Source organism: Dendrobates tinctorius, unplaced genomic scaffold, assembly GCF_039654945.1.
Source record: "Dendrobates tinctorius isolate UK_male_01 unplaced genomic scaffold, ASM3965494v1 ptg000046l, whole genome shotgun sequence".
Classification (NCBI taxonomy): Eukaryota; Metazoa; Chordata; class Amphibia; order Anura; family Dendrobatidae; genus Dendrobates; species Dendrobates tinctorius.
In genome coordinates, this window is record NW_027361714.1 from 23,098,074 (window position 1) to 23,115,556 (window position 17,483).

The following is a 17,483-nucleotide window of genomic DNA, read 5'->3' on the forward strand; positions in this document are numbered from 1 at the left end:
GGATTTCTGTCTGCTACCTCTCCCCAGTCTTCTAGGCCCCTTTCTAAGTGTCCGCCTGTGGTTTTCAGGATGTCAGCCCGGCTGTATGTGGAATCCATGGTATAAGACTTACTTGTTACTCAGGAGTTTTGTCTGCTATGTGTCTGCTTCTCCATGACACCTCCTGCTCCTCTGCAGTTTACAGTAACTCTGCTATCTGTCCGAGGTCTTCAGAATCTATGCAGTTTTCCTGAGTTCTTCAGTAACTCTGTAATCTGCTGGTAGTCTCATAAATGTTTCCCACCTGCCTGTGGTTTCCAGGATCCCACCTGCTTGTCTGTGGTTTCCCGGTATTTATTAAACTTTTAGTTTGCATTCTACGTATCCATGTTCTGCGTGCTCTCTCTGGCTGCTGCACTGGTGCCCTTGAGCCATGTGCCCACTGGAACCTTTAGCTTAGATGACCACCTCACTGTGTGAGCCTGCTATATATAACAGGTATGAATACTTTTTCAAGGCACTTATTGTTGGCTTCACAGTAATATATACTGTACATCTATATGAGCAAAAAAACAGATGCATATGAAAATGTATGTATCTATTGTCTATCTATCTATCTCAGGGATGTCAACCCCATATACACAGATGGCTAAAATTAAAAGCTTGGGCAAAGTCGCAGGCCAACCTTGCTATTTATTAAAAAAGTTTATAATTGAAGAAGTGGATTGTCCTATGAACAAAGTTCATTTTTATCACTACATGTTGGCATAATAATAATTTCCACAATTGGATGTGTTAAATAAAATGTTCCTGTGCTGAGATAATCTTATAAATGTGCTCCTGCTGTATACTGTGTAATGGCTGTGTCTAACTGTGCAGGAACATGGTCTGATCATACCAAAGCTCCTGGGCAGGGGGGAAGTAAAAAAGAATATATAGACATCATAGCACGGGATCGCAAATGATTCTTTCATTGAGGTAAATGAGGTAAAACATTTTTTAAAAACAGGCGGGAAAATGTTTTTCCTCACAAAAAAAATCAGCTGTGATCCCTTACTGTGCTATCTCTATGCTTTCTTTTTCTCCCCCCCCATCGCCCAGGAGATGTGGTATAATCAGACCATGTCCCTGTACGGTCAGACAAAGTACACAGCAGAAAAAGTTGGCACTCAACTTAAATGTTCAAGAGAAATTTAATGTTATCTGCGATCAGTACATCAGTCACACAAACGTTTCGGTCACGTCCTGACCTTCTTCAGTGTATTAAGCACAGATTCATATAGAACAGTAGTTCCCAAACTCCAGTCCTCGCGGACCCCAACAGTTCATGTTTTCAGGATTTCCTTAGTATTTCACAGGTGATGGAAGTATCATTAAGGCATCAGGAATTCTCTCATATGTGCAACACTATGGAAATCCTGAAAACATGATCTGTTGGGGTCCACGAGGACTGGAGTTTGGGAACCACTGATAGAGTATATTAATCAACGAGATACGTGTTAACATAAAATTTAGTATAAACATATGGACAAACAAAAGTAATAAAATAATAAAATATGTCAAACAAATAAAAATGTTAAAACAAAAATAAGCCAAAAAAGCTCAAATAATTGGCAATCCCATGTCTAGAACAATCCAAACTATAAAACTGTCATTTATTCCATACGGCGAACACTGTAAAACAAAGTAAAAAACACAGCAAAAATATTTATTTTTCATCTTGCAAAAAGCAAGCCCTAACAGCTCATTCAGGAAAAAGTAGAAAAGTTACAGCTCTCAGAAAATCAAAGTGAAAAGGATTTCTGTGGACAATATCCGCGCTCCTGAATAGACAGACATAAATCCAGATGTGATTTGATAGAAAAGTAGTGGTTTATTTTTACTGAGGACATCGGGACACAGGCCAAACACGGACAGCACGGATCCAGGAAAACCGACATGGAAGCTTAAGACATCGGCTGGTCAGATCCAGGACACACAGGCAAAGCTGTCACCGAGAAACAAGACTGGAGACTCCCCAGAAATACTGAGGCGGAGCCCATCCAGGAACACGAGCGGGATCAACTCTGAAACACCAGCTGGACCACGGACTGGATGTCAAAACACCGGCTGGACATAGGCAGACAGGCAAGACATTGACAGCACAGGTCCAGGAACGCCGACATGGCAGCTCAGGACATCGGCTGGTCAGATCCAGGACTCACAGGCAGAGCCTTCACCAGGAAGCAAGAATGGAAACTCCCCAGGAACACAGAGGAGGAGCCCGTCCAGGAACATTAGTGGGACCAACTCTAAAACACTGGCTGGACCACCAGAACCACAGATGGAGCTGGCGCTGCATAATAAGCTGAGCACAGCATAGTAGACGCTCAGCAGGAAAACCAGACTCAATCTTCAAAAGATGAACACAGGTTAATCTCCAAGACACAGTTCTCTAGAAACTCAGTCGCTGGGTACATGGTACATTTCACAGAAGGACTTCAAGAATATCACACAGCAGGAATCCACATTCAAGGGCAAGGACTGTGGTACGAACACATAGACAGGACAGGTTCAGGGACAAAGACATCAGCTTTCCCAGTACTGGTAGCAGGCAGAACAGGAGCTGAAGACAAGGCAGACCTGGAGCAACATGCTGGACCAAACACACATGGCTAGGTTCTGCAACCTAATAAGAAGCTCTGGCAATGCCCAACAGGGAATAGGAACGTTAAATAAGAGCTGCCCTTCAGCAATAGGCTGGGGACAGCAATTCAAGCGCACACACTGCCCCTAAAAAGCGGGGAAGGTGTGGCCGAGCGCACCCTAAGCACAGACAGAAACCAGTACAGCATAGCCAGCACAGGAACTGAGGCTTAAGGCACCTGGCAGCGGCTGCAAGCCTGGACACAAGTGGAAAGTCATGCACCTGCTGTAGAGGACCTCGCAACCCGTGAATAGCTTCCACAACGGGAGCCAGGGACTGCACACACAGATGGTCATGCAGCGGAGCAAAGACTCTGCAACACATGTACGGCTGTGCAGCTGAGCAGGGAACTGACCAGCATCCATACAGGTATCAGACAACTGTATCCCAGCTGATTAGGGGGAAAGGAGCAAAGGGTAAGAGCACAGACATTCAGAGTATTGACGGGGAAACAAGGCACAAACACACTGGCGTTACACAGAATACTACAATACAGATCATTAATATAAACAAAAACAATTCTAATATTGTCATTATAATAGTGCCATTATACAAAGGTGCTCTGTACATAGTATACAGTGTATAGTGTCAGTGTTCAGGTAATACACTGACTCACTAGTGACGTCTCTAGTTGAAGTTCTCCATCTTCACTTTTCTTCTTCATCCAGCGCAGACTGCTATCACTTCTTCCAGCCAAGACTCTGAAGACTAAGAAAATAACACACAGTTATCTAGAGCAAAATACTCACTTTTTCCCCAACTTCTACACTATGCCAGATGAATAAAAAAGCGACATAATGGCACCATGCACAGTAACAGGAACCCCCCTCACTTCATCATTTACTCCCCTCACTCTCAAGTTCATCATTATTTGCTTTTCCCACCCAAGTTTGAAATCATAATTTGCTGTTCCCCACCCCCAGTCTCAATTCATCATCATTTGCTGTTCCCCACCCTCAGTCTCAATTCATCATCATTTGCTGTTCCCCACCTCCCAGCCTCAATTCCTCATCGTTTACTCTCCATCACCCCAATTCATCATTTGCTTTACCTCACCCTTAATTCATAATCATTTGCTCACCCCCAGTCTCAATACAGCATTATTTTCCCTCCCCCACCATCAATACATAATCCGTTACTCTCTTCCACCCTCAATTCTTCATTATTTGGTCTCCACCACCCTCAATTCTTCATGGTTTGCTCTATCCAATCCCCACCTTCAATTCATCATTTACAGTCCCCCTTACTCGACTGTCAAATCATAATTTGCTCTCCTCCACCCCCCTTTCCTTCAATGCAGCATCATTTGCTCTCCTCCATCCCCAATTCATCAATATTTATGCTCCCCCACTCTCAGTACATTATCATTTACTGTCCCCCACCCCCAATACAGCATCATTTGCTCCCGCCCCACACCATTTAATTCATTTTATAAAAAGTGAAAAAAGTTTTTCATGCTCACCTCTCATATGATCCCGTGCAGCTCCACTTCTAGTAGTCAGTGCTTACATACATACGAGATGATGTCATCGTGTAGGTGCCTGTCACCAGCCATCACAAAAAAGACAGAGGGAGCTTCCCTGGAGCTGCGCTTCAATTATGTTTTGACCGCTGTGGAGCTTCAGGAAAGCTCCATTCGTCAAGATGTGCGCAGCTGTTATTATAGTCTGCCTTTGGGCACCCCTGCCCCTAGGGCCCGGTGAGCAGAAGGAAAAGAGGGGGGCCCACCTATTTGCTCCTGCTCACCGGGTTCCATACACCAGTAAGAGTAGTAATGCCATAATGACGGCCCTGTCTATACAGCAGCCACAGTATCTCCTATGTGATATGTATATACACCAGTCTCGGTGTCCCCTTTGTGATGTATATACTACAGCTCACCCACTGCTTGAGTTCTTTAAATGTAATGTGAGCAGTGATGAATTTCCCACTGTGGAGAGACCTGCAGTGTAATATACATCTGTGTTCGGTATGACGTATTTTTTACTATAAAACTTAGCATCGCAAAGAGTCGCCTGCGTTCCAGACTGATGCAAATCTGGAAAAACAGTTACAAGTAGCAGCATATCAACATCATCAATACCACCTAGCATCACAGCTGCACAAAAGAAAAGCAGTTCCAGCCAGCACATTATGGGTGAGTTAATTAAGTATTTGACTAAATATAGCAGGGTTATTTTCAAGTTGATTATTTTGTACTGCCCCCGATGGATGATATAAAAATCCAACTGGCCCTTGTGCAGAAAAAAGATTCATCACCCCTGGAATACGGCAATGCAAAAACAAACTAATTTTTGCTAAATATTGTTTTAGTGTGTAAAAGTAACAAAGCATTAAAAAAAATACAATATAAATCTGGTATCACTGTAATCATACTGACCAGAAGAACGAATCGGTCTTATCACTTTTACCACTCAGTTAACCGCGTAAAGAACTAAAACCAATAACTGAATTGCTGTTTTTTGTTCATTCTGCATCAGAAAAATCTGAATAAAATGTCATCAAAAAGTGATATGTACCCCAGCGTGGTACCAAATAAATCTCCAACTCGTCACGCAAAAAATAAGATCTCACACAGCTTTGTTCGCAAACGATGAAAAAAGTTACAGCTCTCAGAATATGGCGATGAAATAACAATTTTTTATAAAGTAGTAAAACTTAAAAAACTATAGAAATCTGGTATTGCTGTAATTGCATGGACCCGAAAAATAAAGCTGTCTTATCAATAATACTGGACGGTGAGCGCTAAAGTTGGGATCCCAAAAAATGTGATTCAGACAAAACCCCAAAGGGACCAGTCACTAATAAGATAGATGGAGTTACTTTGGACTTTGTATGGTCTGTAGTACCCCCATCATTTTAGGTGTCTTTGTAGCGCACAGGGGTGGATGACCACAGTTCTGTGCCTGCCTAAAAACATAGATACCACTAGAATAGATGCCAAAAGGACTCCTAAAAGACTCCACCTGACACATTATAGTGAGTGGTTCCCTCAGGGTTTTGTCTGAATCTTATTTTTGTGGGATTTACATAGAAACCCCAACGTAAGGCCCCAGAGTAGAACACAAGAATTTGATCCCAACCTCATATTAGAAGCGATCAAATATTATTTGCCCCAAAATGTTATATTAGCACTAAAAACACTAATGTATTCCATACAAAACCAATCCCACTCAGGTCTGTCATCTGTGACTGGAAACAAAGGTTTTGTAAAAGCAACATGGCTCCCTCCCCCCTGAAATGAAATACAGTAAAATCTTTGATCCTAAATCCAAATGCCCCCCTCCTTCTGAACCCCACTGTGTCTAAACCGCAGTAAGCGGCCACATATTTGGCATTGTAGCAGTGCAGAGAGCCCAATCACAGGTCTGCAAAAAAATTTTTTCAAGAGCTGTTTGGTTATTCCACGTAATCTTTATGCTTTAGAGTGCGCTGAATCCGAAAATGACCTCCATTTTGTCATAGGACATCACATTTTCTGACAATTTAAGTAACTATGTTAAATAAGACAATACCTCAAAATAAATGAAAATAGACTCATAAAATTAATTTTTTATTACAAATGTTTCATGAAAATCATTTTTTTTTAACTGCAATGAGCTCACTAACACACACTAAAATCGATTCTTCTTCCCTGTGAGGCTTCTCTTGGTACATTTACGCTTGTGAGTACTGTAGCATCTGTAATGTCTCTCTGAAGCGTCCAACAGTAGTCTGCCATCATTGTAATGCTCCATCTTCCCTGGTATCTTCTTTCCATCTCTTTAATGTCCTGGTGGAATAGTTCACCTTGCTCTTCACTCACAGCTCCCAAATTTTCAGGAAAGTTGATAAGGTGGGAATGGAGGAAATGCACTTTCAAACTCATCAGGCAACCTAAAGCTTGAAATGCTTTCAGCATTCGACCAAAGATTTTTTTGCAGTCAGGGTCTTTGTTATTGCTTAAAAATTTCTCTACGACCTCTTTAAATGCAATCCACCCTTCTTTTTGAGGATGCGTCATGGTATTGATAAACTCTTGATCAGCTATAAGCCTTCTAATGTCTCGTCCGACGAACACACCTTCCTTCAGTTTTGCCTCCGAGAGGCCTGGAAACTTGGTGACCAAGTATTTGAAGCATTCTCCATCTTTTGGAAGTGATTTTACGAATTGCTTTATCAATCCCAATTTTATGTGGAGAGGTGGTAGAAGAACTTTAAGGGGAGGAACCAAAGTTTCTCGGAGGACATTTTTTTCACCAACTGTGAGCACCCTCGGCTGCCAATTCTTCTTGGTCCAGTGATTTTGTCGGTCTCGACTATCCCATAGACACAGAAAACAAGGGTATTTGGTATACCTAGCTTGTTGCCCGAGCAGCATGCACAAGACTTTCAAATCCCCGCACACTTGCCAACCATGGTCTTCATATTTAAGTTTACAAAGGACCAATTCCAAGTTCTCGTAGGTTTCCTTGAGGTGTACGGAATGACCTACAGGGATGGAAGCATAAAACCCGCCGTTGTGGAGTAAAACTGCTTTGAGACTTCTTTTTGAAGAATCTATAAAAAGACGCCATTGTGCTGAATCATATTGGATTTTGAATTGACCCATCAAACCTTCGACATCGATGCAATAAACCAACTTATCTTCCTGGGCAAAGTAAGGAACGAACTCGTCTTCACGATGTCTGAACCATGAAAAAGACACTCAAGACAACAATAAATTCTTGCTTTTGAGACTTGATCCGAGTAACTCAGCGGCATCTTTGGGAAGATTCAAGTCTCTTACCAAATCATCCATCTCCTCCTGGGAAAACAATTTTGGTCTTGTATCATCTTCAAAGTCAGAACTTGATTCATCATCTGGTTCAGGTATGACTCCACCTTCATCGGAGCTAGTTATCTCTTCCAAGGTAGCAGGGGCCTTGGGTACTGGTATATCTGTGCCATGGGGGATGGGACGAATTGCTGAGTGAATATTGGGGTATGAAATGGAATGCTTACATTTTGAATTATACCCTTTCACATCGCATGAAGAAAAGTAACAATCGTCACTATGGTTCTTTTGCTCTTGCCATACCATAGGAATCCCATAACGGAAAGCTTTTTTCTTACCCTTGAACCAATTTCAGAGGTCCTCAACACACCATTTGCACACTTTATGAGGCGCCCAAGCTTTATCTTGATCACCAAGCTTTAGTCCGAAATATGCGAAGTATACTTTTTTCACAAAGTCTATAATATTCAGCTGTTGCTTCAACACTGTATATTCACCACAAATGTAACAGAAACTGTCAGGCAAATTAATACACTTCCGCTGAGCCATAATGCTAATTTTGGGAAACACGGCTGAATATGACGAGCTACCACGAACTGACATTAAAAAGTGTGAACAGGCGAGAACCAAGATAAAACAATCGAAACAAGCCCGGGCATGTCAGAGCCCGCTCATTCAGCTTGCAACATGTTGATGCTGGTTTTATTAGCTCACTCTGCAAGTTCTTTTCTTTGAAAGTTATATTTTTTTGGCATTGTATATCTTCAATGCATTGATGTGAATTAATTAATAGTAATTTTGACTTTCAAAACCCTAAGATAAAAAAAAACAAAAATTGAGAAAAAGTTACTAAATTTGAAGAGAATTTTGCATTTTGTGGCAAATCCTGACGTCCAGGATTTTTTTCAATATTTTTTTCGTTTTCAGCACACCAAAATACATGGAAATCAGATGAAAATAATCAAACAGCTTTTTAGTCGCAGACCTGTGATTAATTTACTGAATGCCGGAAGCACAAGCTGGGCGCAATGTATGGTGGCACTACAATATATGGGGGCAATACACCGTGTGGGGGGCACAATGTATGGGCACTAAATTGGCATTTTTGCAAATCTCCATAAAAAAGCATGGCATGGATTTTACAAAATAGTCACTGCAGCCATAGATGAATTCATTGAGAGGTGCAATTTGTACGATCGGGTCACTCTGGGGATTTTCTGCTGTTCTGGCACCATAGGGGCGCTGCGAATGCAACCCTCAAACTATTCTAGGGCTCTAAATAGCGCTTCTTCCTTCTCAGCCCTGCCATTTGGCCAAACAGCAGTTTTTGATGACACAAAGGGCATCATCGCATTCAGTAGAAATTGTGCAATAAATTGTTGGGTCCAATTTCACCTATTAACCCTTGTGTAACAGACATTTGAAGCAAATAAAAAAAAATCGAATTTTTACCACTAAAATGTTATATTTCCCCATGGTAATGTTATAATTTTATAAAATTCTGTGAGGTACCCGTGGGTTTAAAATATTCACTACACCCCTAGAGAAATTCCTTAAGCAGGAAAATTTCCAATATGTGGTCACTTGTGTTTTTTTTTGCTAATTGGCTAATGGTGCCCACAATCTTTTCCAATAGAATCTGTGTTCTTAAAGTTAAGTAGCGGTTCTTCCCATCTGAACCCTGACGTGTGCTCAAACAGTAGTGTGTCACAATTTCACCGCTCAGTGTGTGTAAGTAACTGACTGTTTAGTTGTCCATTCTAGTTCAGAGGCGTCCTGAGTTGTCAGTATTTTGATTGACAGCTCAGTCGTCCAATCTAGTGCAGGCGGTGTGCTGAGCTGTCGGTATTTTGAGTGACAGCTCGGCTGCCAATCTTGTACTCTGAGGTACTGAGCTCCTTCTGGTGTTCCCTGTTCCAGGTGATTGCCCATGTAAAGTTTTCTGTCCCAGATGGTTGCCAATTGTAGCCTTCAGCTCTGTGTGGCTTGTCCTCTGAACCTTGTGCTATTACTTCTGACATTTCTGACCTTTTGTTGCCAAACCCTGGATTTGCCTATTGACTACCCGTTTATATTACCCTTTTTGTCTTGACACACTTTGATCTTGGAATTCTGGCTCTGGACTGTGACATCACTACGCCTTTGTCCTACCCTTTTGTCTATGATGAGCCCTCTTGGCATCTGACCCCGGACTAAGGGCCAGTTTTAGACAAAGTGGGGCCCAGTGCAAAAGTTTAGAGTGGGCTCCCTAATGCTAACTATCAGACAGAAGCATTTCAAATGCATTTACATGTGCTGAGTTCAGGCCGCTAAACGAGAGAGATAAACAATATTGAAGTCGTTTGACGCTTGTTCCCGGGCCTCTTTACATGGGCTGAAGGAACAGTGATGGGGACAGAACAATCACTAGTAGATCTATCTCTCCACATACAGTATCATGTTATCAGCAAGATATCTGCAGTGTTCACCGGGTGATGTACTGCTGAAAACAATTATTTTTGTTCCGGCATAAACAATCCAATCACTGGATGACTAGGCAGCATTTTGCTTGTTTAGTATAATGCACCCCATAGTCCTTCATATAGTATAATGCACCCCATAGTCCTCCATATAGGATAATGTGCCCCATAGTCCTCCATATAGAATATTGCACTCCCCAAAGTCTTCCATATAGTCTAATGTGCACCATAGTCCTCCATACAGTATAATGTTCCCCATAGTTCTCCTTATAGTATAATGTGCCTCATAGCCCTCTATATAGTAGAATACACTCCTCATAGTCCTCCATATAGTATAATACACTCCCCATAGTCCTACATATAGTATAATACACACCCCATAGTCATTCACATAGAATTATACACTCCCCATAGCTGTTCCATATAGTATAATGCACTCCTCAGTCTTCCATATAGTATAATGCACTCCTCATAGTCCTCCATACAGTATAATACACTGCTCATATTCCTCCATATAGTATAATACACTGCTCATAGTCCTCCTTATTGTATAATGCACCACCCGTAGTCTTCCATGTAGTACAAAGCATCCCCTGTAATATAATGCACCCCACAGTTCTTCATATAGTATAATGCATTCCAAATAGTCCTCAATACAGTATAATGCATGTCCCATATAGTACATATAGTATAATGCACTCCCCACAGTCCTATAGAGTATAATGCAGCAGCATATAGTATAATGCACCCCATAGTCCATGATAGAGTATAATGCAGCTTCCCTCACAGTATAATGCAAGCCACCTTAGAATATAATGCAGTCCCCCTCAGAGTATAATGCAGGTCCCCTAAGGGTATAATGCAGCCACCACATAGAGTATAATGCAGCTCTCTCAGAGTGTAATGCAGCCCTTCCTCAGAGTTTAATGCAACCCTCCCTCAAAGTTTAATGCAGTTCCCCCTCAGAGTATAATGCAGCCACCCCACAGAGTATAATGCAGCTCTTCCTCAAAGTTTAATGCAGTTCCCCCTCAGAGTATAATGTAGCCACCCCATAGAGTAAAATGCAACCACCTTATAGAGTATAATGTAGCCACCCCATAGAGTATAATGTAGCCACCACATAGAGTATAATTCAGCCACCCCATAGAGTATAAAACAGCCACCTCATAGAGTATAATGCAACTCCCTCATAGAGTATAATGCAGCCACCCCATAGAGTATAATGCAACCCCCTCACAGAATATAATGTAGCCACCCCATAGAGTAAAATGCAGTTACCCCATAGAGTATAATGTAGCCACCCAATAGACTATAATGTGGCCACCCCATAGAGTATAATTTAGCCACCCCAGCATATAATTTAGCCACCCCATAGAGTATAATGTGGCCACCCCATAGAGTTTAATTCAGCCACCCCATAGAGTATAATGCAGCCCCCTCACAGATCATAATGTAGCCACCCCATAGAGTAAAATGCAGCCACCCCATAGAGTATAATGTAGCCGCCCCATAGAGTATAATTCAGCCACTCCATAGAGTATAATGCAACCCCCTCAAAGAGTATCATGCAGCCCCCCATAGACTATAATGCAGTTGCCCCATAGAGTATAATGAGGCTACCCTATAGAGTATAATGCAGCCCCCATAGAGTTTTATGTAGCCACCCCATAGAATATAATACATCCCAAATAGAGAATAATGGAGCCCCACAGTCTTGCAGTATTGTGGCCACCATGTACTCACTGATGTAAAAAAAATTCAATATTCATCTCTCCTCGTTCACCCACTGCTCTGGTCTCTGCAGAACATCTCAGCAGCTCCACTGCCTGGCACAGCATGTGACAGTGGGTGCTCGATGACATCACTTCAACGCACAACCATCACCTGATGCTCTCTCCTCCATCACTGCTTTCAACTGTATCTGCATCTTTGATGCCCATACAGCTGAATGTGGGGGGGGGGAATGGTGCTATCAGTGGGACACCACAGGCTTGCAATAATTTCTGTGTTGCACCTGAAGGGTTAAAAAAAATTCTGACAGCAGTTTGGAAGTCTACGAGGGCTTCCATTTTTTAAATGGTATCACTTTTGGAGAATTTTTAATATATAGGCCTCTCAAAATCCATCGAAATCTGCATCTGTGCCTAAACAGGTTTTCTAAATTTCTTGAAAAAAAGAGAAATTGCTGCTAAACTTTTAACCCTTCTAACATCCTAACAAAATAAAATGACACTTGAAAAATGATGCAAATGTAAAGGAGACATTTCTGAAATGTTATTTATTAATTATTTTGTACAACATGAATAACACATGAATAATGGGTTTAAGGCTATAAAAACTGAAATATTGAAAATTGCTAATTTTTCAAATTTGTTTGCCCAAATTACTATAGTTTAACAAATAAACACAAATCCTGTCGACCTAAGATTACCACTATCATAAAGTACAATATGTCATGGAAAAACTTTCTTGGGATTGCTGGAATATGTTGTAGCATGACAGAGTTGCTACCACAAGTGATGGATGAACCCGGACAGTAAAGTTTGGCATGTATACTGAAAACCTACTGTTTGGGCACAGACCCCGAACATAGACTTCTCCAGGAAGTCCGTGTTACTGTTCGGGTTCGAACATCAGGTGTTTCCCACACTGTCATATGCATGGCAGTGTGAGAAACACCAGCAGCTCTGAAGATTATTACTGCCGGTCAGAAAGCTGCATTTCCCATGCTGTCAGATGAGCATGAGCCAGCAGCTGCAAACGGCGGTAATATGTTAACTGCCAATCGCAGTCATCGGCTGATGTGAGTACTACTCCCAGGAGCTTACGCCTACTGTCACTGATAACAGCGAGAGCAGGCATTGCTAATGGGAGCTTTCATCAGCCGGGGCCTGAGCTATAAATAATAATAAAAAAATGATGTGGGGACTCTATTATTTTTGACTACTAGCATGGCAGGCTGAAACCCCACTGTTTTTTAAAATATTTTAAAATGGCGTGGGGTCCCCCCCTCTTTTTTGACAACCAGACAAGCAAAAGCAGATAGCTGGAGGCTGGTATTCTCATGCTGGTGCGAGGCCTAAAAATAGCAGCCCACAGCTGCCCCAGAAAAGGCGCATCTATTAGATGTGCCAATTCTGGCACTTTGCCTGGCTCTTCCCACTTCCACTATGGTGGTGTCAAGTGGGGAAATATTTGTGGGGTTGATGACACCTTTGTATTGTCGGGTGACATCAAGCCCGTCTATAAGATGCCTATCCATTACTAACACCATAGTCATATTGCAAATAGAAAACACTCAGATTATTATTTGAAATAAAAATCCACACCCTGTTTTACAAATTTATTTAAAAATAAACAAAATTATACTCACCTTATGCCCATTCTATTGAAGCAATTGTCACTTATAAAAAACAGGAAAAAAATCAACCACATACTCACCTTATGCCTAATCCACTGCTGCTCATGTCCCCTGTGAAAAAAGAGAAATAATAAACAACCATATCACTCACCTGTCTGAAGAGAAGATAATTCAGAATTTCCCACGATGATTTGGATGATTTGGAGAGCAGTCACATTAGTAATCGCTTCTGTCGGTGTCTAGGTTCTGTGAGAAAATTCACCACAGTTCATAGCTAAACCCCAGTGAACTTACTTATGACACTGCTTGCTGCATGAGAAAATTCTCACTTATTAGAAAATGGAACAATCTTACAGCAAGCTGTATCTTCCAGCACTGAACAATGATTATAATTCAGAATCTGCTTTTATTAGATAAAAGTCACTCCCACATTCCTACAAGGGCTGGACAATGGGATGTGACTAGGTCTCAACAAATTATGGGATCCATGATCTTCAGGATATCTGTACATCTGCATATAAACTTCCTGGCTCCTATCTGATGTATTCATGAGATCTAATTCATAAATTGGAAGATCTATCAGTGCCACCTAAAGGTATTCTGATTACCATGTACATGTAGTCTTTATACACGAGTATTCAACACGATCAAGACAGGGGTCTGGAACGGCGATGGGGGCCAGGTGTGCTCCTTCTTACGCTAACCTATTTAACCCCTTCATGACCCAGGCTATTTTGACCTTAATGACCTGGCCATTTTTTGCAATTCTGACCAGTGTCCCTTTATGAGGTAATAACTCAGGAATGCTTCAACGGATCCTAGCGATTCTGAGATTATTTTTTCGTGACATATTGGGCTTCATGTTAGTGGTAAATTTAGGTCGATAATTTTTGCGTTTATTTGTGAAATAATCAGAAATTTGGTAAAAATTTAGAAAATTTCACAATTTTTATTCTGTTAAGCCAGAGAGTTATGTGACACAAAGTGGTTACTAAATAACATTTCCCACATGTCTACTTTACATCAGCACAATTTTGGAAACAATTTTTTTTTTGTTAGGAAGTTATAAGGGTTAAAAGTTGACCAGCGATTTCTCATTTTTACCACAAAATTTACAAAACCATTTTTTTAGGGACCACCTCACATTTGAAGTCACTTTGAGGGGTCTATATGCCAGAAAATACCCAAAAGTGACACCATTCTAAAAATTGCACCCATCAAGCTACTCAAAACTACATTCAAGAAGATTATTAACCCTTCAGGTGTTTTGCAGGAACTAAAGCAACGTGGAAAGAAAAAATGGACATTTTAATTTTTGCAACAAAAATTTTCTTTTAGCATCAATTTTTTCATTTTCACATAGGCAACATGATAAAATGGATCCTAAAATTTGTTGGGCAATTTCTCCTGAGTACACCGATACCTCATATGTGGTCATAAACCACTGTTTGGGTGCATGGCAGGGCTCAGAAGGGAAGGAGTGCCATTTGACTTTTTGAATGGAAAACATGCTGGAATATTTAGCGGTTGCCATGTCGCGTTTGGAGAGCCCCTGTGTGCCTAAACTTTGGAGCCCCCCACAAGTGATCCAATTTTGGAAACTAGACCCCCCAAGGAACTTATCTACATGCATAGTGATCACTTTGAACCCCCCAGGTGCTTCACAAATTGATCGTAAAAAAAAAAAAGTACTTTTTTTCACAAAAATTTTCTTTTAGCCTCAATTTTTTCATTTTCACATGGGCAACAGGATAAAATGGATCCTAAAATTTGTTGGACAATTTCTCCTGAGTGCACAGATACCTCATATGTGGTCATAAACCACTGTTTGGGTGCACGGCAGGGTCCGTAAGTGAAGGAACGCTATTTGACTTTTTGAATGGAAAATTAGCTCCAATTGTTATCGGACACCATGTCGCGTTTGGAGAGCCCCTGTGTGCCTAAACAGTGAAAACCCCCCACAAGTGACACCATTTTGGAAACTAGACCCCTTATGGAACTTATCTAGATGTGTAGTGAGCACTTTGAACCCCCAGATGCTTCACAGAAGTTTATAACGCAGGGCAGTGAAAAGAAAAAATAATTTTTTTTCCTCAAAAATGATTTTTTAGCACGCTATTTTTCATTTTCACAAGGGTAACAGGAGAAATTGGACCACAAAAGTTGTTGTGTAATGTGTTCTGAGTACACCGATACCCCATATGTGGGGGGGACCGCTGTTTGTGCGCACGGCAGGGTTCAGAAGGGAAGGAGAACCATTTGACTTTTTGAAATGAAAATTACCTCTAATCGTTAGTGGACACCATGTCGTGTTTGGAGAGCCCCTGTGTGCCTAAACATTGGAGCTCCCCTACAATAACCCCATTTTGGAAACTAGACCCCCGAAGGAACTTATCTAGATGCATAGTGAGCACTTTGAACCCCCAAGTGCTTCACAAAAGTTTTTAACGCAGTGCCGTAAAAATAAAAAAATATTTTTTTTCCTCATAAATTTATTTTTTAGTGCGCAATTTTTTATTTTCACAAGGGTACCAGGAGAAACTGGACCCCATAACTTGTTGTCCAGTTTGTCCTGAGTAACTAGACCCCCCAAGGAACTTATCTAGATGTATGGTGAGGACCTTGAACCCCCAAGTGCTTCACAGAAGTTTATAACACAGAGCCGTGAAAATAAAAAAATCATTTTTTTTCCTCAAGAAAAAAAATTTTTTAGCTCACAATTTTTTTTTCACAAGGGTAACAGGAGAAATTGGACCCCAAAAGTTGTTGTCCAGTTTGTCCTGAGTACGCTGATACCCCATATGTGGGTGGGGACCACTGTTTGTGCACACGTCGTGGCTCGGAAGGGAAGTAGTGACATTATGAAATGCTGTCTTTGATGGAATGGTCTGCGGGCGTCATGTTACATTTGCAGAGCCCCTGGTGTGCCTAAACTGTGGAACCCCCCACAATTGATCCCATTTTGGAAATTAGAGCCCCCAAGGAACTTATCTAGATGTGTGGTGAGCACTTTGAACCCCCAGGTGCTTCACAGAAGTTTATAACGCAAAGCTGTGAAAATAAAAAATCATTTTTTCCTCAAAAAATGATTATTTTAGCTCGCAAATTTTTATTTTCACAAGGGTAACAGGAGAAATTGGACCCCAAAGGTTGTTGTCCAGTTTGTCCTGAGTACGCTGGTACCCCATATGTGGGGGGAACCATTGTTTGGGCGCACGTAAGGGCTGAGAATGGAAGTAGTGACGTTTTGAAATGCAGACTTTGATGGAAAGGTCTGCGGTCGTCGTTATGTTTGCAGAGCCCCTGATGTGCCTAAACAGTAGAAACCCCCCACAAGTGACCCCATTTTGGAAACGACTTTCCAAGGAACTTATCTAGATGTCTGGTGAGCACTTTGAACCCCCAAGTGCTTCACAGACGTTTATAACACAGAGACGTGAAAATAAAAAAAATCATTTTTTTTCCAAAAAATAATTTTTAGCCCCCAATTTTTTATTTTCCCAAGGGTGACAGGAGAAATTAGACCACCAAAGTTGTTGTGCAATTTTTCCTGAGTACGTTGATACCCCATATGTTGGGGTAAACCACTGTTTGGGCACACGTCGGGGCTTGGAAAGGAGGGAGCACCGTTTGACTTTTTGAATGCAAAATTGGGTGGTATCAATGGTTGCACCATGTCGTGTTTGGAGACCCCCTGATGTGCCTAAACAGTGGAAACCCCTCAATTCTAACTCCAACCCTAACCCCAACACATCCCTAACCCTAATTCCAACCATAACCCGAACCCCAACACACCCCTAACCTTAATTCCATCCCTAACCCTAATTCCAACCCAACCCTAGTTCTAACCCTAACCCTACTTCCAACCCTAACCCTAATTCCACTCTAACCCTAATTCCTACCCTAACCCTATTTCCAACCCTAACCCTAATTCCAACCCTAACCCTAACCCTCTTTCCTACCCTAACCCTCTTTCCAACCCTAACCCTCTTTCCAACCCTAACCCTAATGGAAAAATAAAAATAATTTCTTTATTTTATTAGTTGGTCCTGCCTATGGGGGTGATAAACGGGGGGTTTATTTACTTTTCATTCTATTTTGATCACTCTGAGAGTTTATCACAGTGATCAAAATGAATGAAGGGAAATTGCAGCCGGCGGGTGCACTGCGCATGCGCCCGCCATTTTCCAAGATGGCGGCGCCAATGAAGCAGGACCGCAGGATACCGGGAGGCAGAGA